This window comes from Lepidochelys olivacea, assembly GCF_965140295.1.
Source record: "Lepidochelys olivacea isolate rLepOli2 genome assembly, chromosome: 11".
In the NCBI taxonomy this organism is placed as follows: domain Eukaryota; kingdom Metazoa; phylum Chordata; order Testudines; family Cheloniidae; genus Lepidochelys; species Lepidochelys olivacea.
Window position 1 is genome coordinate 49,619,976 of NC_140421.1, and position 22,618 is coordinate 49,642,593.

Consider the following 22,618-nt stretch of genomic DNA (forward strand, 5'->3'; position numbering starts at 1 on the left):
TTGAATGGATGGGTTTGGTTAGCTATGAAGGTGAACCAATCAGAATTGCACAGCTAGTGAACCTCAAAAACCAGCAGGAGTTCCCGCTGCATTAGAAATCTGCTGAAATGCTTGCAAGATTGTGAGGAAATTTGAATGGAAATCAACTGCATTCTGAGTAAGGATACAGAGATTTTATGAATAAGGAGATCAGAACTGTGAACATCATGTTGCCCCCCACCCCCACGCTATACTAGAAAATCCTGCTCCTGTGCCTGCCGAACAATAGTGAAATGGTCCAGGAAAGAAACAGACACATCACAAATTAATTTAGGTTTCCTGGTGATACAGCTCAGCACCATAAGCTTTCCCTCAAGGGGAAAGGAACCAAACTGCACAGCTTTTTCTCTGACCTCACTACCAGACCTTTTCCCCCTGCCCCACCAGCTTATGATGCATGGTTCTCTGTGGGGAGAGGTCAGAGACAGGTTAAACACCAGAAACGTTCAACTCAGGAAAAATTGAAAGGGACACTGAACTGCTGTTTCTACAACTTCAATGCTAAACCTGTCCCCAGCTCCCTTTGGCTCATATCGCATAGCTGACTTTAAGGAGAAGGCGGAGATCAGGGACTAGCACTCTAAGCTTGCAAACTTCCAAGGGAGGAAAGAATGTTCTAACTTTTCCTTAGACAACAAACTAATTTTTCTGCAACTGTGCACCCTTCCCCAAATGGAACCTGCTCTGTGTGGCCCTGGGACTCTCACTGCCTGACAGGGTACTAAAAATGCACAGACACAGGGGCACACTGATTTTTGCTTTCAAAAATGTTTGGAAAATTAGCTTTAGAAGCCAAGGCAGACACTAATTGCAGTTGATCGTTAATTTCTAACTCTCTCTCTCCCTGACCATTTCAAGATGGAATAGACCAGTGGCTGAATAGAGGAGGAAGGTTGGAGGAGCTGGGTAAGGGGATGGGGCGTGACAATGGGGGGGCTTCAGCACTGCAGTTTGTGCATACAGACACAAAGCAATGCATGGCATATTATCCAGGGAGGAAAAAGTACTTCAAATGAGCCCTTGATCTTAAAAATCAGGAATTTACCACCAAAAGAAGAGATATTGGTGTGAGGCATGTCACTTACCAGCCTCAGATTCTGGTTCCTGCCATGGTGCATGATCTTCCTCAGGTTTATCATCAGGGTCTTGAGTTCCAGTTATTTATTATTTGGCATATGCAATCCGGTCAAGCCAAGCCATAGTGTTTTTATCAAAAATGGTCAAGTCATGAAGACCTCCAGGAATGAGAGTCATTTTGCAGTCCTCAGTGTGTCATGGTTTGACATTGACATAGTGGACTCTAAAACACCACTGAAATTCTGCTGCAGCACAAATTCCATGTCTGGTATGAAACTAGTTGAGAAGGCTCTATTGCCTTCATGGTAAATCAAACCTGGGTTGATGTTGAGTGGGGTCCAAGACAAGATAATTGTAATTTTCTCTGTGGACCATGAAGCTCACCATGTGTCCTTTACCATAAATCCCTCACTCGGTAAACTTATCCACAATGACCACATGGTGGATTAAACAAGTCTTTAATGGTAGATGTGGCATATCACACAATTTTGTCACAAACTTTGCTACGCTTTCCTCTCTGTGAACACTGGATGGAACAATACTGCAGAGAACTGCTAAGAGGATGTAGACTTAAGTGTGCTGAAATAATACGCATTGTGGAATTAAGGTGTACATCAATCATCCTTCTGTGAGATGAGCGAACCCATATCAGAGCACAGTACTCTGCCACTGAACAACAGAGTGCCAAGGCTGAAGTGCATAGCGTTTGGGCATCGGCACCCCATGTTGTTCCAGCCAGTTTTCCAAGCAGGTTGTTGCATGTTTTGACCGTAGTCATTGTCTTTGTAAGATGGTCATAATATGTAAGAGTTCTATCCAGTGTAATGCCTAGATAGACCATCCATTTCTCCAGACAAGCTGCAGCTGGGTACTTATGGGGGATGCGTCATGAGGTTCAAGTTGCAGTGGGGGAGGTTCAAGTTGCAGTGGGGGAGGTTTAGGTTGGATATTAGGAAAAACTTTTTCACTAAGAGGGTGGTGAAACACTGGAATGTGTTACCTAGGGAGGTGGTAGAATCTCCTTCCTTAGAGGTTTTTAAGGTCAGGCTTGACAAAGCCCTGGCTGGGATGATTTAACTGGGAATTGGTCCTGCTTCGAGCAGGGGGTTGGACTAGATGACCTTCTGGGGTCCCTTCCAACCCTGATATTCTATGATTCTATGAACACCGATCCATTGTCCCCAGCTCCAGGTTATGGTACAGAATAACCTCCTCCTTGCCCACTTGGTTTTCTGGGAGGTCTGCCAGGGTCCCTGCTGCCCCTGTAGTCTGCCCTCTTCAGTGTTCTGTTGACAATGAAACCATCTGGGTTTATGAGGGGATCATGAACAGCTTCAGACTCAGTACTGGGGGGTCCTTGACAGCACTCGCTAAAGCTCCTTGTAGAAGAGGCTTTCCCTCGTATGACCAGCCCTCCTGGACTGACTGAGTCTTTGGCCTTCCTATACAGGCATTTGTGGGAATGGGGGCGGATAACTATTAAAACTTAAGACCCGGTGCCTGCCCCTTACTCCATCCACACTGCAAACTAAGATGGGTACGAGGCAGTGCCACAGCTAACACACGTACTTACCGATACCCCGCAGTCAGGCTAGCTCTCTCCCCCTCTACGGGCCCCGAGACATGTGCTCCAGGGGTTTAAGTGTGGTCTATGGGGGGCGGGGGGGAATAGACCTGTGTGTTTCTACAGCTCCTAGCACGATGGGACCCCACTGCTGACTGAAGTACCTATTAATTTTTGTTTGTACTGAGTTAGGTAATTATTAACAAAAATTAATAGGTACTTCAGAAATAGCAACAAATAGTCTTTTCTCACCCATGTAGATGGAACAACTTGGGCAAGTAAAGGTTACTCATAGGAGTAAGATTTTGTATGATCAGGCCTTATTGTTATAAACATCTTTATGGAACTCTTAGCAGGTGACTACCTCACATGGCTTGTGTAGGCTCAATACTCAACTCCTTGATTTTGACAAACAAGCAATATGACAGAAGTCCAGGCCAAACCTGCACCCCAAGGATGGCTGCTTATATGATCCAAGCTCAGTGTTTCTCAGCCAATCTTCTAGGTCCCAGGCCTCAGACCCAAGGTTCCTCTGTCAGGGCAGCCTGCATCCAAAGCCTGCTTCCTCCCTTATTAGTCCCTCCAGCCAGAAGCCTTGCCTCCCCCTGTCTACAGAAAAGACCATTAACCACATATCACTGGAACCTCTTAAAAACCAAGCACTATTTCTCCCTGCTTTTTTTCAAGTCAGTGACAAAAGAGAATAGGTCAAGTCTATGATTAAGTGGCACTTAATCCAAACCTCATCAATGGAATACTTCCTACTATGGCAATTTATCAATATTTAGTCATTTTTTCTAAGGCTAAGGCTCTTTATATATTCTGTTTTCCACCTGCAGTTTTAGATCAGTGGCAGCTCTGTCATTTTGGCTTCTCTGATGTGTTACAAGTTATTGCTATTTTTGGATGCTAGATGTTAAATTAACAGCATTTCCAATATGTTCTTGCAATAAACACAAACAGAATACCATCAACTTCCAGCCGAATCACTTCCTTCCAGCCCACTGAAATATTCCAACTCATCCCAATACTCTCTCTCTTCCTTTGAGGGAGAAATGACTCCTGCAAGTGACACGGAAAGACAGACACACACACACACCTGGCATGTACACACAGAGTCTAGTCCAGTGCCCTGCTGCCCCCTTTCAGACCAACGCCCTGGTATCCTCTTACTGGAGAAAAACTTATCCTCACCCCTTACTTAGATCCCTGTTCATTTCTTCTTTCAGGGGTGAGAGAACACAGATACTAAAAGTTAGAGAATTTAGACATTTAAAAAAATATATAACAGCTATCACTGTAGTTTTCAAAGCCATTCAGTGGAAAGAAATAACAGGCACTTCTCAACTCAAAATAACACCCCCAGCTGGAAGTCCTGCTCCTCCATAAATCTTAAATGGAAGTGCAAGGTGTTGGAGGGAAAGTGTCAAATGACCTGACAGATGGGCATGCTCATCACCCTGAGAGGGCAAGATTGAAGCAGGGAAAGCAACCAAGAGGAGGGTGCAAGATAAAGTCGGGTATGGAAGGGGCCATTGACTTTAAAGCAAATTGTGTCTGACTAGGACTGTTCAGATAGAACAGTCTGTTTGCCAAGTTTCTCAAAACAGGGTACATCTTTGTATTTCAAAGATAGAATACTTTGGTGCTAAGTGTTGGTTTTTCACAGCTGTTTTACTGTCAAGAATATGGGCTAATTCTTCTTGCTGGATCCATCTGAACAACAAGCCCCTGTAGGGGGGATCAGTGTAGTTGGTACTCATGAGGAGAAAACAGGTGTAGAGGCTTGCTCTTCTTGGAATAGGCTGCCAAAAGTTTAGATGTGGCACTTTGGAAAATCCCACTACGTACCTATCTGCATCTCCAGGAGCTTAAATACCTTTGAAAATTAGGCCCAAAACAACAATTGTTGGAAAGTAACAGTTAAATTATACATGGCAAGGTATTTGCCAGGCTTTGACACACTACATGAGCATGTGCTCATATATGGAGTCCTCCAACACACACTGGGGATGGGGGGGCGGAAGAGAAAACTAACCATTTCACAGCTGTGGGTGATTTTTTTCCCCCCACTGAACTAGACCTACAACTAGCTATAGGTTGTTAAAAGTCAGGGAACAGTGTCAATACCTGTAGTCTATATAATCTGTGACGGTAATATGTTACAGAGACAAGATGGATTAATGTAGGACACTAAAGAGTGATACAATTATGTTAATTTGTTATCTGATAGCCATGGGTGTAAGTAAATCTGGTAACAGACAGGTTCCTGACTGTCATTAAAGGCATTATTTTCCTCTTTAAAAATTGGGGGAATTCCTTGTTTTTAATCATAGTGCTGCATAAAATTGACCTTTGTATTATTTTTCCCCCAGTAGCCCCAAGTCTCAGACCTATATATTGGAGTTGAAGAAGTTCACTTACATTACCTTAATTGGGGATTGATTTTGCTTATTGCACCTAAACTCCTCTTTCAGCCTCTTGTTATGGTTATAGATTTTGAACCACAGCCATTTATTTATAAATTAAATAGAGAGAGAGAGAGAGAGAGAGAGAGAGAACGAACACAGACAGACACACACATTTGTATGAAAGTAGGTTTCCTCCCATCCTACCCATTTTCTTTTCCTCTTATTTACTATTATAATTATTATGTCCCACTCTGGTCATCCTCAGCCAGATCTTCAGCTGATGTAAGTCACTGTTCTTCCATTGAAATGAATGGAATGAAACAAATTTACCCCAGCTCCTGCCTTCATTTGTGAAAAGCCGGATGTGTCTTTCCGCAGCTCACGATGGCTAGCTAGTATCTAGGAGAGGCCACCTGAGAGCAATTCCTTCAGCCCTTGACACTTCATAGAATACAATTAAGGTTCTAATATATCCTGAATTGCAATTCCCTGAATGTCAATACAGCATGCTGCTACCAGACTTCTGGGCTAGACAGTACAATGCTATTTTCAACAGGCTTGACTACAAGTCTGAGAACTCTGTTTCAACAAGCTAAATCACATGTCCATGAAAGACAGAGAATGAATCATAATCTTTCATTAAAACTGCCAAAGAATGATTCAACATTCATCAACTCACTTCACTCTCATTAGCAAATTTAAACATCCACTTTGGCAACCTTTTACTTTCCTTTTGAGATGATAGTATGTCATTAAACTAGTTTTATACAGAATAATTGGTAATACAGTAGAACCTGAGTTACAAACACCAGAGTTACAAAACTGACTGGTCAACCACACACCTCATTTGGAACTGGAAGCAAGCAGTCAGGTGGCAGCAGCAGAGAGAGGGGCAGCAGATACAGTACAGTGCTGTGTTAAATGTAAACTATTAAAAAATGATGTTTAAAAAAGATTTGACAAGTTAAGGAAACTTGTTCTGTGCTGGTTTCATTTAAATGAAGATGGTTAAAAGCAGCATTTTCTTCTGCATTGTAAAGTTTCAAAGCTGTATTAAGTCAATGTTTGGTGTAAACTTTTGAAAGAACAACCATTGTGTTTTGTGCTGAGTTATGAACAAACTCCATTCCCAAGAACTGTAACACATTCTAATTTTCCATGAAGACCTGAGATGATTCATAGAAGACTAGGTTTCAAGCAGAACATTTCACGCTCTGCAATGCCTGTGGAATCAAACCAATTCCTTGTTTTTTTCCAAAGATCATTACCTTTCCACCACAAACCACCTCTTTAGAACAGATTACTTTCTAAATCCCAACCTTCTAATGGGTCAAATTTAAAAGAACACAGATGATGATTTGTGATGGCGCAGACAAGGCAAACTTCTAGATGATATACTTGCTTAGCCTTGACTTTACAGTGTAATCAGATATGAGGTTGTTATTCTATTTTTCATATTACCCCCAAAGTGCCATGGAATTGCAGCAGTCTGAAAACAATATGTAATGTTATGGGCCATGAGTCCAAGCCTGCAGTCTGGCCTCATGCAATACTCTCATTAAAGTCATAATATTAAGGTAATTATTGACTCTCTGATTTTAGACAACATGGAAGTAGCAAGATTTTATAAGGGATATTTAAAAAAGACACCAAGTTGCAATCTACATAAGCAGCCTAAAGTTTGGAGACGAGTAGAACTGACCCTTGGATATGCAAATATAAAAATTACACAAAATGGATAGACAGCTATCCAGGTTCTTTCCAGACTCTCACTGTTAAGGTTTGGTTTGAATTTTGGATGGAGGTTCATTTCAGTTCATATATTGTTTGTTTCTATTCCTATTACTTGCTCACAAGTGTACTAATTGGTGATTTTAACTACAATAATGCGTTGTTCTCAATGAAATAAAGTGAACTGAAAATTTCAAAGATGAATGGAATAGAAATGAATTCAATATGGTTACTCATGGTATAAAATATGATTCATAATGTCCTTTTGACTTTTCTCTTTTTAAAAAGGGAAACAGAAACTGACCATTAGCTAAATGGTCTTAACGGTAATAAAGTATTAATATATTATTACATCTGGATTTGGTCTCTGTGTACACACTATCTTGCTACAAATCTATGGACTCATATTTCTTAGAGAGAGTTAGTGGACAGTACACTTGTAAAGCCTTAAAGAAACATTTCAGAAAACGTAAGCATGTTCTATAACTGGCAAATTAAAGAAATTATGTGTATTTCTACAGTGCTTCATCAGGAATGTTACTTATCATATCAAGAGAAAAGAACTAACCAGTGAATACCTAGAGGATGCTTAATTCTAAGCATCGCTTAAGCAAATCTGTTGAAACTTTTGCCCCATCCTATTTCAGGTGAAAATGGGATAATTATTCCATAATGGGAAGATGGCAGAATTTCACTACTCCTCAGTTGTCACTCAAAGACCTTGTTACACATAGATCAAAGTTACATCACTTAAAAGTCAACTGCCTTATCAAGTATTCTGCTACATTTTTTGAACTTGTGTCAGCACCATCTACCAAATGTGCCTGACAACATGGGCAGCTAGTCATACTTTTGAAAAAATAATGAAATTCAACTGCATTGTTTACAGCTGCAGTACTATAAAGTAGGGCTGTCAAGCAATTAAAAAGACTAATCATGCGATTAATAGCACTGTTACACAATAATAGAATACCATTTATTTAAATATTCTGGATGCTTCCTACATTTTCATATATATTGATTTCAATTACAACACAGAATAAAGTGTACAGTGCTCACTTTTATATTTATTTTTATCACAAATATTTGCACTGTAAAAACAAAAGTATTTTTCAATTCACCTAATGCAAGTACTGTAGTACAATATCTTTATCATGAAGGTTTAACTTACAAATGTAGAATTATGTATAAAAAATAACTGCATTCAAAAATAAAACAAGGTAAAGCTAGAGCCTACAAGTCCACTCAATCCTATTTCTTGTTCAGCCAATCGTGGAGACAAAAAAGATTTACATTTGCAGGAGATAATGCTGCCTGCTTCTTGTTCACAATATCACCTGAAAGTGAGAACAGGTGTTCACATGGCACTGTTGCAGCTGGTGTCACAAGATATATACATGCCAGATATGTTAAAGATTCTTATGTCCCATCATGCTTCAACCACCATTCCAGAGAACATGCGTCCATGCTAATGACAGGTTCTGCTCAATAACAATCCAAAGCAGAGTTGACCAACGAATGTTCATTTTCATAATCTGAGTCAGATGCCACCAGCAGAAGGTGGATTTTCCTTTCTGTGGTTCGTGTTCTGTAGTTTCCACATCAGAGTGTTGCTCTTTTAAGATTTCTGAAAGCACGTTCCACACCTCGTCCCTCTCAGATTTTGGAAGGTACTTCAGATTCTGAAACCTTGAGTCAAGTGCTGTAGCTATAGTTAGAAATCTCACATTGGTACTTTCTTTGTGTTTTGTCAAATGTGCAGTGAAAGTATTCTTAAAATGAACATGTACGGAGTCATCATCTGAGACTACTATAACATGAAATATATGGCAGAATGTGGGTAAAACAGAGCCAGACACATACAATTCTCCCTCAAGGAGCTCAGCCACAAATTTAATCAACACATTATTCTTTTAACGAGCATCATCAGCATGGAAGCATGTACTCTGGAATGGTGGCCAACACATGAAGTGGCATACAAATGTTTAGCATATCTGGCACATAAATGCCTTGCAATGCCGGCTACAAAAGTCCCATGCAAATACCTGTTCTTACTTTGCGGTGACATTGTAAATAAGAAGCAGGCAGCATTGGCTCCCATAAATGTAAACAAACTTGTTTGTCTTAGCAACTGGCTAAACAAGAAGTAGGACAGAGTGGACTTGTAGGCTCTGAAGTTTTGCATTGTTTTGGTTTTGAGTGCAGTTATGTAACAAAAAAACCCTACATCTGTAAGTTGCATTTTCATGACAATGAGATCAACTACAGTACTTGTATGAGGTGAACTGAAAAATACTATTTCTTTTGTTTATCATTTTACTGTGCATAGATTTGTAATAAAAATAATATAAAGTGAGCAGTGTACACTTTGTATTCTGTGTTGGAACTGAAATCAATATATTTGAAAATGTAGAAAAACATCCAAAAATATTTAATAAATTTCAGTTGGTATTCTATTGTTTTAACAGTGCGGTTAAAACGGTCATGATTGCAATTAATTTTTTGAGTTAATCACGTGAGTTAATTGCAATTAATGAACAGCTGTACTATAAAGCAACTTTTAATATCAAGATTAGGAACATTAAGAGTTCAAACTTTAGGTTTTTTTTAATAAAAAGTATAAAAGTTAAGCATTGCCATAGGATAGGAAAGTGGATTTAGTGGATCCAGCACTGAGAACCCTGATTCAGGACACCTGGGTTAAATCCCACCTCAGCAGATGCAGAGGATAGAATTTTCAAAAGCATCTAGGCACAAAACTTTGATTTCAATGGGAGTTAAGTGCCTTAATACCTTTTAAAAATCTGGCCCTAGGTGCCTAAGTGCATTTGAAAATTCCATGAGATGCCCATCTGCATCTTTAGATGCCTAAGCTTCTTTGAAAAATCTAACCCAAAACGTAAAATTTTTTAAAATGCCTAAATGATTAAAAGCTTAAGTTCCATTTTCAAAAGTAATTTTGCAAATAAGAATTAGGCTTCTAAATGACTTAGGAGCCTCCTTTGAAATTTTTAATCTTACGCTACCCTATGCCTCAGTTTCCCCTCTGTAAAATAGTATATCATGGTCATTAGTGATGTCCTCTAATGATTGTGATATAATTAGGCCATGGAATTAGATAGATAGGTGAGAATAAGTGCTTTTGAATGTTATTGCTAGGAATGAAAGGAAGAAGCGACAAGGCTGCAGTGGTGACTAAGCAACAGATTATACCCTGAGGGGCCAGATCCTTAGTTGGTATATGTGAGCATAGCTCCATTGAAAGCATCATTTTCCATTCAGAGCTGGGCAAGATTTTTCAGACATCCACTTCCCCCGAGCCCAGAAATGCAGATTTGGTTTGACAGTAATATTTTACAACTCATGTCAAAAGTGCCAAATTGTTTCAGTCAAAAAAGATAACTAAAAAATTCTGGGGAAAAAATTAAACATTTTCCAAAATACCTCAAAAATGAAACAAACAAAAAAAAATTTCAGTTCACCCAGCAACCAAAAAGTCAGGTAGTCACACAGCTCTATTCCCATACAGCTGGAAAAACCTTACCAAAATGTTTTCCTATTTTACACCAGAAGAGAATCTGTTTGATCTATATCTCTACATTAAATTGTATCAAACAACTATAACCATATGCTCTTTTTTCATATCAGACTTCCCACGACATGACAAACCAATTCTGTGGTTTATGTTGCTAGAATTATCTTACTAGAGCTATAGACATTCTGAATATTTTACAAAAAGAACAGGAGTACTTGTGGCACCTTAGAGACTAACAAATTTATTAGAGCGTAAGCTTTCGTGGGCTACAGCCCACTTCATTGGATGCATAGAATGGAACATATTATAAGATAGACAGACAGACAGATACACACACACACACATACAGATAAGGTGGAAGTTGCCATACAAACTGTGAGAGGCTAATTAATTAAGATGAGCTATTATCAGCAGGAGAAAAAAAAACTTTAGTAGTGATAATCAAGATGGCCCATTTAGGCAGTTGACAAGAAAGTGTGAGGATACTTAACTTAGAAAAATAGATTCAATATGTGTAATGACGCAGCCACTCCCAGTCTCTATTCAAACCCAAGTTAATGGTATCTAGTTTGCATATTAATTCAAGCTCAGCAGTTTCTCATTGGAGTCTGTTTTTGAAGCTTTTCTGTTGCAAAATTGCCACTCTTAAAAACAGACTCCAACAAGAAACTAATTAGCCTCTCACAGTTTGTATGGCAACTTCCAATTTATCTGTATGTATATATCTATATCTTCTTACTATATGTTCCATTCTTTACATCCGATGAAGTGGGCTGTAGCCCACAAAAGCTTATGCTCTAATAAATCTGTTAGTCTCTAAGGTGCCAAAAGTACTCCTGTTCTTTTTGCAGATACAGACTAACACGGCTGCTATTCTTAAACCTGCATATTTTACAGTGTTGCTTATCAAATGGGCTGAACAAAGAGGATGTTAATCTCCAAGCTCCAACCAGTGCTGCTTTTATTGGGCAACTGTAGCATTGGTTAGCATATTAACCTCCCCTTCAAGAAAAGAAAAACAAAAGCTGTAAGAAAAATTATTTAAGATCTTTGCTGAATCTGAAAGCATGAGTGTTTTTGCTGAGTGAAACCATGGAGTTAGCCTCAGCATAGCATGAAACTATATTGAAGAGTTCAAGTTTTAAGGCTCTGAATGCTCATTTTGCTGCCATCTCCTGCTCCAGTTGTGGCTCCTTCAAAGGCTTTGCTCAGCAGATACCACAGCTGGGGCTGAAATTACCAGGTTAGGAACTATTTTCTTATTAATTTTAAAATAATAATAATATATGGAAACAGGACCAAGTTTTAAATTGTGAATTATGAAAGCAAGTCTTGGTTAGAAAACACTTGCAAATTTCCTACTAGAGTAGAGTACAAACAGTTAATTAACCAATTCAGTGTCATATTGCATCTGTGTCCTTGTAGCAATAAAGTTTACACAGCTGGTAAATTTTAGAAAAGCAATTACAAGACCATTTTGAAAGTTTGGGAGACTCTAAACAGCATTAAAGACTAAATATTAATTAAAACAAGTATTTAACTGTCTTATAGGACTTTGAGGTACTAATGAACTCAATTAGGAGCAATGATCAAGTTTACAAATTAAACTACTGGATTATATATCATGTAGGCATGAGTTTGTTGGTGTTTTCTGTATAATAAGGTTACTTTGCCTCTGGATAATAAATCTAATTTTCAGATGTTCATTATTTTGTTTAAAATGTTGTTGCATAGCAGGAGCACAAAGACATTTTTGAACTTCTACACATTCTAAATAATTTTTAAAAGAAGAAAACTTGTTTTATCTGGTGATTTTTCATTTGAATTTCTTTATTTTAAAAAGAAACATAGGGCTAGATTCTGTTGTTATATTGATGTAAATCCAGTATACATGACAGACATATCTTCCCATAGGAATACACAGAATCAGTACGTACATTCACTTTTAGTTCTAAAGACATGGAGTTTGGGTTTGGTGTTTAGATTGTTATGTGAATTCTCTGAATTTCTGGAGTCTTTAAAAAATGGCTCAATATGTCATGCACAGGCTTTCTGATATGGGCTGGAAATGCCACATGAAAAACCACTTTCACAGTATTTTGGCAATTCTGGTTTCAAATGAAAAAAGGCCAGGGGAGGGGAGGAGAGGAGAAGGGTTAACAGAGAGCGAGATATCTCCAAACATTTGAGTTTGGTTTGAGTAAAAAAAGGAAAGGTTGAGGAATACGGGGTCTTATTTTCCTGAACTAATGATCAAACACAGGCATTCCGAAGAGCCAACTCCACGCTTTTCTTTTTTTCTTTTTCTTTTTTTTTTTTTTTTAATGAAACCTCATTCTTCAGGAAAATTTTCAGTAAAAAAATATTGACAACCCTCACCAGGATACTCAGGAGTTCTTATATTTAGAACAGTTCCGCCTGAATGGCTTAGCACTCAGGCTGAGGATGTGTCGGACACACAGAACTTTCTCCCAACAATAGGGATACAAGGTGGGTGACCTGAAGAGCTCTGTGTAGCTCAAAAGCTGGTCTCTCTCACCAACAGAAGTTGGTCCAATAAAAGATATTACCTACCTCACCTACTCCGTCTCGCTAATATCTTGTGACCAACATGGCTACAACACTGCATATACCAATAATAATGTCCTGGGTGGCGTCAGGAAAAACTATATCTTTCTTCTGGATAAAAGAAAAGGAATACTTGTGGCACCTTAGAGACTAACCAATTTATTTGAGCATAAGCTTTCGTGAACTACAGCTCACTTCATCGGATGCATACTGTGGAAAGTGTAGAAGATCTTTTTATACACACAAAGCATGAAAAAATACCTCCCCCCACCCCACTCTCCTGCTGGTAATAGCTTATCTAAAGTGATCACTCTCCTTACAATGTGTATGATAATCAAGCTGGGCCATTTCCAGCACAAATCCAGGTTTTCTCCCCCCCCCCCCCCCCCAAAGCTATTACCAACAGGAGAGTGGGTTTATCTAAAGTGACCACTCTCCTTACAATGTGTATGATATACACATTGTAAGGAGAGTGATCACTTTAGATAAGCTATTACCAGCAGGAGAGTGGGGTGGGGGGAGGTATTTTTTCATGCTTTGTGTGTATAAAAAGATCTACACTTTCCACAGTGTGCATCCGATGAAGTGAGCTGTAGCTCACGAAAGCTTATGCTCAAATAAATTGGTTAGTCTCTAAGGTGCCACAAGTACTCCTTTTCTTTTTGCGAATACAGACTAACACGGCTGTTACTCTGAAACCTTTCTTCTGGATGTTTCCAGACACTTCTAGCTAGTCAGAGACAGATGATACAGATAAATGATCAGAGAAACAGATTCAAATAAATCCAACTCTCCTCCCCACTCCTGCTTAACAGAAAATGGAGCAGTATAAAAGCATGTGCATTTCACAAACATTTTACAAATTGTAGGATTTCTTTCTCTCTCCACTGTTTTTTTTTTTAACTCAATCAGCAACAGTGCTTATTTGTTCTGTAAGCAACCTGATAGTCACTAGGAGCACCCATGTGTTTAGTTTTTCGTTAATTAATACACCACGTGTCATTTTGAAAATTAATCAAGGCCCCATTAATGCTATGATTCATTTAACACTTCTCAGTTAGGGCCCAATCCTGATCCCATGGAAATCAATTACACAACTCCCTTTGGCTTTAAGGAGAGAAGGATCAGGCTTCTGATCCTGAATGGATTAAGAGGGGCTTTTTTTTCCCTCTCTTTTTTTTTTGCATGTGATATCCTTATGTATTTTTTGCAAGTTGTCAGTATCTTTTTTCCCCTTTTGTCAAATGGGGAAAGTGAGGCACAGAAATAAAGGAATGTGCCCAAAGTCATACAGCAGGCCAAGAATGAAACCCAGGTCTGCTGAATCCCAGTCCAGTGCTCCATCCACTAGGATACATTGCCCTTTTGTTTCTTACCCTAGCCTTTTCTGTGTTCCAGCTCAGACCACTATGAAATATTCCAACATAAAAGGTATGTCTTAGCAGAAGAGGAAGAGAATGGAACCTGGCACAATTTATTTAAAATGAAAAAAAAAAGAGAACAAAATCTAGATTGTATATGGAATTGCACTCACACCACACCATAAAGTAATGATAATGGGATTATGAACGTAAGGTTAAAAAGGCTATTTGATTGTACATGTCCGTCTCCAGCTGCTCATAATTTTCTCTGAAACTGTCATTTGGGGCTGAAATTTGTCATGTTTTGATAATATTTTAACACAACTCTATTGCTGATTTGGATGACCAGAATCGTAGGCAGTTTCATCAAGGCTTTTAAACCATCCGAGGGCTCAGGGACACCACGCTGGTTTGGGATGAGGGAATGCAGCCAAGGACAGGGCTTCTCCCAGGCAGTTTTAGAAGCCCTGATCTTGCCCCCTTGCCCTTCACCACACACAGGCTGCAGGATGTGAAAGAAATCTTCACATTGAAATTCAATTGTCCTGATTCTGTCCCCTGCTATGGCCCTTTTACTCCACTGCTGTGGAATTAAGGGAGAACAGTCTCCTACAGAGTTCCCCCTCACATAAATGAGTGTCCCTACGAATGCAGAGTTTGTAGCACAGATGTTGGCATAGGGGCAAGCCAGAGGATGGACTATGGCTAGCGCACACTGCATGTCGGCTGCTCTAAGCTTTAGAGCAGCACAATGGTAGCAAGCACCACCTTGGCCCACATGCCAGGGAATGAACTGGGGAGCTCCAAAGCTAAAAGCATGAGCTGCTACAATTTGAGAGAAAGCTCTCAAGGTAGGGCTGTTACAGACTCGTATCTTCTGCAAATCAGACACAGAGGGAAACCTATAACATATTGCTGGTGACTGTATACAGAGGCATAAGTGCTGTGTGTCTACAGTGGAGCTGGAGGTGTAGTCTCCAGCTCATGTAGCCATATCTGTGCTCACTTTGATCCAACAACATAGTTGCAGCTGCACTGGCAGCAAGACGAGCTCGCTGTCCCAATTACATACCTAGGGTTTCAGGCTGGATTGTACTCAGGGGGCAGGCACTAATCCATCATACCTCTCTCACTACTATGGACAGACTACTATTTTTAACACACTGGTTCCATCCAAGCTAGTACTTTTACATCTACCCAAGCTGGAAATTGCATCTCCAGCTGCAGTGTTTAGAAAAGCCCCAAAGTCTCTCTCTCAGGTGCCCCTCATTTTCAGGGTTATCACTATCTTTAGTCTCAAAGTTACCTATATACATTCCACTCAATTTGATGTCCCCATTTTTATTTGTGAAAGTTATTTTTACATCAGATAAGCGGAATCAAGCAACAAGATTCTAGAAAAAACTATTTGCATTAAAAGAATTAAACCCACAGCATTTTTAGATTCCTGAATGAATAATATTTGTATGTGTCTTGTCCCACATTTGCACCCAGGCAGGACATTATGCCCCTTTAGGCCTGCTCTATCATTTGGGAGGTGTGGGCCAGGCCCACAATTCAGAAAGCATGAAGCCTAAACCACTTCTACTCTCCCCCAGTCTGAGTTATGTCTCCTGCACTACATAGCACAGAGTCTGGCCCACAGTTTCTTCAGTAAATCTTTGTACCCCTCCCCTCATAGAAGGTCATAAGAAAGCCCTCAATCTCAAACTTGTCTAGTTAGCGTGCAGCAAGCCATGGTGTGAAGCACAGCACACTAGCCTGCCGCACACCAACTGACTCCATGGACCTTGCTGTTACACACTACAAGTTACATAGCACACGTACAACTTGTAGAACATGGCCAGAAGGTCTATGTGGTCAGTTGGTGCATGGCGAGCCATTGCGCTGTACGTTTACAGCTTGGCTTGCCACACTGACCAGCCATGTAGACAAGCACTCGGTGTATATTCTATCTCCAGGCATTGCCTTCAAGTTCAAGCACCCTTTTATCAGTACGTACAGACTTTTGAAGAGTGATTGAACCAAAGAGTGAAAGATAAAGCTAGTAAAATATGTAGATCTAGTGTTTCTCACTAACTGCATTGAAACTTGCCAGTCTTCAGCTTTCAGTTTCAAACAGAACCTCTTTTCTTTCTTCAGGAGCATTTGTGGTTATGTGAATTTCAATAATGCTTACCCGCAATTTTGTTGGCTTTTAACTTTTATTAAAAAAGCTTAATCAGAATCAATAAAAATTCTTGATTGGAGGATTTCTTTTTTCATAAAATGCAAAAAGCCGCCTAGCCAGTATATGAAAACTACAAAAACCTATAGCCAGCAGGCACTTCTAGTTTTTAATAAGGAGCTTTTCCTCCTCTCTATGCAAAAGCACATTTCAATAGCATTCGCAATTGCTGCAGCACCTTTTAACTTTTACTTTTCATTAACTAGGACTTAATAGGAAGTAATGTAGACTTTTCTTATTTTAAAATCTATGATTAAACTGTTGCACTATGGGTATGGAATGTTGGTTTTACTACCCAGATTATGAAAGCACTAAAAATGCAGGCAGTGACATGTGGATGAAACTGTACAATACTGCAAAAGCCCTGAGATGACTTCTACAGTGGGCCTCAGAGGCCACTTAAAATCTAGGGAGTAAATGAAATATGACTATAAGGTTAACTAGTGACAAATTACATACACTCCAGTGTACAGATAGTTTTATGTGCAACTCTATTTCATTTTTAACATTGGCCTCAAAGAAACAAGCTGTATATTTTGTGTACTGTAAAGAATTCAGTAACAGTCTGCATTAAAAAAGCAACTGTTTTTAAAGGCAAAATTTCGACCTTATGTGATCATCCGTTGCTCCCATTGACTTTAATGGAAACTACAAACCTATATCCAAGTTACATCCATCTGCAGAATTTAACCCAATGTGTTCAAGTTAAGCACTTATAAGTACATTAAAAGAAATCTTAATGATCAATATACATGGGAGCCGGATTACCATACAAGCAGAGTAGGGTCTTTCCAGCCCAAAGCAGAAAGATAGGCGCAATAGTATTTGATTCCTCAGAAAACAACACCACATTACAGTAGAATTTTATGTTTTATATATATAAAAATATTTAAACACACACACACACCCCTTTGTTATTTAAATCCATGTCAGATTATCCCTTATGAAAAAGTTAGAGAGAATTTAAGGTGAAGTGAAGACTTTTTGTAAACTATTTGGACCAACTCACAAAATTTACACAAAGATTTTATACCTGTTATAGAATTCTATAGGAGAAAAAAAAAAACAACACACCCTACAGAAAAGATACATACTCCATTAAATCCCATGGATTTTTACAGTCATTTCAACAGAACCCAATTGGTTTCACTCTTATTTATGCTCTAGAAGACTTTTCCTAATAGGAGTTTGAAGACTATTGGGCCAAAATGCTTGCGCTCCCTTAGACTTTATAGTAGATCTTACTTTCTGTGCACGAAAGCCATTTTGCCTGATGCTCCAAGAGAATGAACACATGGAAGTATCACTCTTCTCCCAATCTTTGGTGACATTTCTGTTCTGGGTCTACCAGCCCCACTAACCTTTTAGAGAAAGTAGATAAAATGCTTAGCATTAACAACTATTTCTCTTTCAACTCAGACTTGTTGTCCCTTTGATGTCAGCCACTCAATAAAGAGGAGTTGTGGAGAGCTGCTGGAAGCAGAAACTCACATTGCTTCATTGACACTTGCCCAGCCAACTCTCTCTGTGCCTTGAATGAAGATATATCGAATCACAGATAAGTAGGAACATCACATTTCAGCACAGTATCTTGACTCCTTTCCAGCATGATTTTCTGGCATTCATGCACGTTTCAAACTTAAAATGATGAGTACTGTCCCTAATTTCTCTACCTGAGAAGGATGTTGCAATGCTAAAATCATTAGCATTGCAAGGCATTTTAGATCTTCAAATGGAAGGCATAATAAAATTACAAAGCACTGTTGCACCCTTCCAGACTCCACCTCACCCTGGAAATCCTTACTGCCCACTCAGACTATCCCACCTGTATCCTACAACTGTACATCTCAAGAAGTTCAACCTCTTTCCAACTATGACTGCAGTTCTATTCCCTGAAGAATGAGCTTTCGAGACTTCCCAAAGATCTTATATGCACTAGGACCAAGCGGTCAGTGGAATATCTAGCTGTAGAAGGGTATTACTTGAATGGGATTCCACTCCAAATGCTGGGCTTCAGTGTGACATAAAGGGGAGCTGGCAAGCTTCATTTTCAAACTATCACTTGACATTTGTCATCTGGTGTTCGAGCTTTTTAATTTGTTTACATTATTTACACCATATTTTAAAAGTTCCTTCCCTCTTCCCACTGAAAACACTCCAGATACATTTTGTTTTGAAAGGTGCCTTAGTTTACATCATTATACCCTACTCAAAGTTGGCTAGCCACAGAGGGTAAGCCATTATGTACATAGTTCTGTGCAGGAAATGCCAGCTTTGGCACCCCAATTGAGGAGACTTGATGAGATAATGCCTGGGGAAAGCAACAAAGGATCCCGCATGGTTAGGTGGAGTTTGAGCACTTCCATGGTCTGCTTTACTGTAAAATATAAAGACCTGCTCCTTTAAGACCAAACACAGATACTATGCATCAGGGTTTTCTTCAGCAAAAGTTCAGTGTCTTTAGAAGGTCTGACTTGTTTCAGCCAAGTCTGAAGGTCTCAGATGTGATAAAGTTGAAAGAGGAGTGAAAGGAAAAACCCAGCTCCTACCTTCTTCAAAGAGGTCCTTCTACACTCAGGCCTCAAGCTGTCCATAGCACATACCTGGAAGAATGAACTGGGTGGAATTAACTCCTTAGCCTGGAACAACCTACTACCCTGAAAATCCCTTTATTTTCAGGCAGGCAATTATGGGCCTCTCTTTGGTTGAAAACTTTTAACTCATTTCCTGACAGCCACTGGACAGGATCTGTACACCCCTCTAGACATTGCTGGAAGTTGATTTAAGGAAAGCATTAACAAAATCTATAAAAATGTGAACCCATCCCGCTTAAAAAGAAAACCCCACACCACAGAATTGCCTGTTCTTAAAATTTTTAGGGCAATTTGTTATCCATGAGTCTGGGTTATGAAAAACTAACATCTAGCTGTTTGCCCAGAGCTGCATATAAGATTTTTGTTGTATCTAATGTGTGTTTTCCCAAAGAAAACAGGAAAATGTAAAATAATATGAATGATCTGACCCTTTGGCCCTCCTGGACCCTTTTTGGGGAGGTTGGAGCGGGGAGGGGCTTTAATAGAATCTTGGATACTGCTGGAAATAAGAATGGAGGATTACAAATTTTATAACCTAGAGTGCTTTTGAGAATCTGTTTTTTAAAATACTATTGAAACCTGGAGCCCAGATGAAGTTTCATTTTTAAAATCATATTTCATAGATGCAGTGCCATGACATACAATCCTTTTGTGAGGTCAGAACCATAAAATATTGCCATTGTTCCTTTTACCTATTTTCAAGTTACAGACTGTGTATATATAGTATATCCTGTACATGTATATAATCCTATACACAAGCTATATAGACACTTCAACCATGAGTAATTAGTTAACAATACTAAATATTAAAAATGTATAAGGACCAAACACAAATGAAACAATCAATGAAGCAACAACATAATACTGCCATCTCATGGCAAAAACATAAGGTAGTATTGTTTAAAACATAAATTGAATTTAGTATTTAGAAAAAGGTAATAACTAAAATAGTTCTATTAAGGGCTTGTCTTAGTTCATGACAAGCTGGGGTATGAGTATCTGGCACTAGCCTGGTGGGGCCTAATGCTCCATGTTCACTCTGCTGACATACATTAACAGTTCATTAGATCACCTTGATCCAGTCCTCTTTAAAAGGGAACTGATTAAAAGCGCTCTAATGAACTGTGAGTGTACATGTTGTATGCCGTCTAGTTGTAGGTGTGATGCTCAGAATACCTTTCCCAGACCTGAAGAAGAGCTCTGTGATGCTTGAAAGCTCGCTTCTCTCACCAACAACAGCTGGTCTAATAAAAGATATTATCTCCCCCACCTTGTCTCTGTTAGTACACATGGACAGTTAGATTGCTGGTCAGCAGGATTTACAAGGAAAATTAGACCCTGCCAGGCTCATGCAGGCTAGATTCACCCCCAGACTTTCCATGAAGTAATTGTTCATGCAGACAAGCCCTTAGTGTTATAGAAATATTTGACACAGAAGGCAGAACTACCAGAAATCACATTTGCTTTGAGTTTTCACTACATACGCACAGAGGTCAGATGAAGAGGAGAACCAGTATCATAACATACTGATGGTTCATTTAGACCAGTATCCCATCTCTGATAGCGATTGGTACCAAATGCTTTAAAGGAAGGTGCATGAGCCCCCATAGTAGAATAAACCACCCGTAGGGGACAATTTCTTCTAAACTGTTAGATAACGGTTTACTTATGCTGTGAAACATGAGGGTTCATATTCTTAAAGAAAAAAAAAGTCTCTCTTCTGTTGAATGTAACTGGATGTTCTCAGTATCCATCCAAATGTCTAATCCTTTTTGAATCTTAATAAACAGTGTTTCAATTATATATAGTGGCTATGAGTTCCATAGGTTAATTATGTGTTGAATTAAAAAGTGTTTTCCTGTATCCTATTTTGGGCTTTTGACATCCATTCTGTCCAGTATCAGGGTTTTAGCATATTGAGACAAGCCAATGTGTTAAAACAGTACGTGAAATCTCTTGAGAATAAGGAGGTTATATTTTTAAGTCCTCTTTATTATAATGAAACCTTCCATTTTGTTTTTGTGAAGCCCTTGCAGAGCTGCTGCAACACCAGAACACAGTGTAACAGCACTGATGGTTTTTTACTCTAGAGAGAATGAAAGGGAAAGACATCCAGAAGGGCAAACTAGTCCATCAGAAATCTGTCCTAGAAATCTGTCACTAGAACTGCAGGCTTTTCTACAAGCATCACAGCAGTCAGCAGTGAAGGCAGCCAAGAGATCAAACAAGGTCATGCAAGAAATAGCCAGCACTGCTGGAAAAATACATGAAATGTAACAACTATTTTTGAATAGCATTAAGATCATGGTAAAAGCCAACAGAAGCTACTAAATAGAAATAGAAGGATGACACTCCATTTTCGCTCAGTTCAGTTTATAAACAAGGAGTTTATAAACAAGTTTATAAGGAGGCTTGTGCATTTGTTTATTTGGACATGAAGTGGATATGGATTATTACTATTATGTTGAGTTTCATTTTCGTTTATAATACATTAGATCAGAGGCCTCATTCGTGGCCTTTTTCCCAGCCCAAAAAAAGGCAGGCATGCAGAGAATCTCTCCTCATGATATACTTATGCCACTGGTTGACCCAAGCCATAGCCTCCCCTGGGAGTGAGATAGGAGCCGGAATATAGTAAAGGGAACACTGCTCAAAAGAGAAAAGAAACAAGGGTCTCTCTCTAGGCCAGTAACTATGCAAGAGGTAAAGCAGAACAATGAGGCACATCATGACAACTCCGACTTCACACTGCTGCAATCAAGAACAACGGGCATGGATGTCAGAACTGTTTTTTCCTCCAGGGAATAAATGCTTCAGTAGATGCCCTTTCCAAAGAGATGCCCATTTTCCACTGCACTGCTGGGGGACTCTGGCCTTAAAGTCAATGGCATAGAGGTAGCATATGGCCTTTTGTGCCACTCTTCCCCAGCTTGTTGCTGAGGGAGAGGGGAAAAGGAGGCATGGACAGAATAAAATATTCTACAATTTATTTGCCATTATTTGCCTGGCTTTACTCTCAAATTACAGGATCCATAGGTCAAGTGACATTCTGTCACAATTCAGATAGTCACCGACAACTTAGCCCAGCCAACTCTGTACCTAAATCACTCAAGCATTGTGATAAGGAAAATAAATGTAAGTTTGTTTCTCTTTTGGTGTTTCCATTATATTTTAAGAGGAAAATATCTGAGGGGAAATGAGGTGGAAATTTAACAAAAAACAAAAAAAATCAGACAAAAGGCAAGGAAAACAGCATAGAGATGTAAAAGCTCTGACAGCACAGATGAAATTCAAAGATATGTAGAGATGGTAGAAAAAAGTATAGTGTGAAAAATTTCTAAAGAAATTAACATTTTTCAATTCATTTGAAAAGGTTTCCATTACATTTTTTATGATTTTGTAAACAAATTATTTTTAATTGGAAAACTTTAATTTCATTTTTATGGGAAAATAACCAATCACCTTTTACCTTTTCCGCCACAGAAAAATGGAGTGAGAGGATAAGTAAAAG